General features: G+C 33.4%; 1 long non-coding RNA gene across 1 annotated transcript; it reads right to left on the bottom strand.

Moving 5' to 3' along the window:
• Window positions 1–797: 797 nt before the first annotated feature.
• Window positions 798–2,140, bottom strand: LOC122758545. Its single transcript, XR_006358162.1, has 2 exons — window positions 1,924–2,140; window positions 798–910 (listed from the first exon to the last, which is right to left on the bottom strand). It is a non-coding gene; the product is annotated as an uncharacterized LOC122758545 (long non-coding RNA).

The following is a 2,140-nucleotide window of genomic DNA, read 5'->3' as shown; positions in this document are numbered from 1 at the left end:
ACTACTTATTCTGAAAAATTAGTTGCAAAAATTAATTACTTGCAAAGAGAATATGTTTTTACATCTAACAGAAAAGTGAAAGCTACAGTAAGACATAATCTGATTAAGATGCACACGTCTAAATATTGTGATGATCAGAATATGCCACATATATAATTAGATTATTGCTCATTCAGAGTATGACGGTCAGAAAATGCTCTTTCCATGGCTGTATCAGCGATTCAGTGTGTGTGTGCTAAGTTTCTGAAAATAATTGAAATAGAAACTCCATGAAACAGAAGAATGTTGTTCTTTGTTTATATATGCAACAACATTCAATTGTCGAAACACTTATTTCAAAACCAGACTACTAAATTTATATTTTACACCAGGGCTCTGAAACTCAAGTGACCTGGGGGCCAATGAGTATAGTGTGGCCAGTAGGGGGTAAAAAAGGGGAAGGGGATGGTGATTTTCACAGAATTTCAAAATAAAAAAGGTGTCTCAGTTGATATGAACTGATATAGTTCACAATAAAAAAAGGTTTATGACACCAAATTAATATTACCAATGAGTTTACCACTGTGTTATTTATACATAGTTTCATATTTGTCATTTTAGAATAGTTATATACTACTAATGGTCACTGTATACAATAATAATTTTCTACTTGCATTATGAAATCCAAAATACCACTTCAACATACTGTATTATCAATTTATTTATTTTTTTAAATTAAGACACTATGACCTTCAAATACTCTGCTTACATGCATTAGAATTACAATATAAACACATGCTGCTATAAAAGGAAATCAATCCAAATTAATGAATAGCTTTATTGCAAAAATGTATATAGACCGTTGTACTTGTTGACAGATTAGTGGTCACAGCACATTATCAGGCCTCTACTTGGATGGCAGTGCACTGACCTGTAAAGAGAGCATACAAAACTGTGATTAGAACAGATTGAGGAAAAAAGGTGGACTTCTTGTTATAAGTACCTGTCAGATGAGACAGATATGCCAATAACAATTTGAAAGGTAATATCAAATCCTTTTATAAAAGCACATTTTCAAACCACAGGGTGGACCAAAGTACAGCACCTACAATTCAACACAATGAGGGCTAAAAGTACAGCTGAAACGATTACTAAATTAATCGACAACTATTTTGATAATCGATTAACTGGTTTGAAGCTTTTTTCATAAATAAAAGATTTCTATTTTTTAAGCTTCATAAATGAATATTTTCTTAATTCCTTTGCTCTGAATAACAAAGAAATAATTGAAATTGAATAATTTTGGTTTGTGGACAAAAGACATTTGAGATCATCATCATTTCTAGGTTTGACGAACACCGATCAACCTTTAAGGTTTTCTGATATTTTATGGACCAAACGATTAATCCAAGAAAATAAATCGACAGATTAATCTATTATGAAAATAATCGTTAGTTGCAGCTTTAGCTAAAACACACACACACACACACAAAAAGGACAAAAAAAGCATTTAAAAAAACAAGCTAAGACACACCTAAGAAGCAACTCACTCCAGGTTAAAAGCCAACAAAAATAAGCGTATCCACAGGTAATAAACATTTGAAATATAACCAACACACTCCAAAAATGTAAACTGCAGAAAACACTGATGGCTTTTTATAAGAGATACAATCATTTACTTGTGCATTTTAAATGTTTTACCATGCTGCCTGCTGACTTGTGTCTCCAGGAGCTCTAGGGAGGCTGGAGGGGGCACTTGACATAGCAGGCCAACTAATGAGCTAACCAGTTAGCAGTTAGCTCATTAGTTTGCCAAAATCATTCAACACAGAAACAAGACATACACTGTCCAGTGCTCATACTACTGTTATCAACGGGTCTGTATGTTTTAGGTTAAAAAAAGGGAAATACAGATAATAGACAAACATAATAACAAGTATTTACCTGTTGAGGAGAACACTGGTAGCTAGTTAGCTTCTCTGGAATGTTGGCTCTTGTTTAGTTGCTTGCTCGGTCTGACTGATTCCCCTTTTTTCCACAGAGCTTTTCTTTGTTTGTTTCTTGTGGCTTCTTTGTTCTTCCAACAAATGGAGTAAGTTTTGAAACTGGAATTAGCAGTTTCTGACAAAAAAAAACATCCTCCTCTGAGATGTTCCCTCAA

The sequence above is a fragment of the Solea senegalensis genome, linkage group LG21 (assembly GCF_019176455.1).
Source record: "Solea senegalensis isolate Sse05_10M linkage group LG21, IFAPA_SoseM_1, whole genome shotgun sequence".
NCBI lineage: Eukaryota > Metazoa > Chordata > Actinopteri > Pleuronectiformes > Soleidae > Solea > Solea senegalensis.
This window is presented reverse-complemented; position numbering and strand designations above follow the sequence as displayed.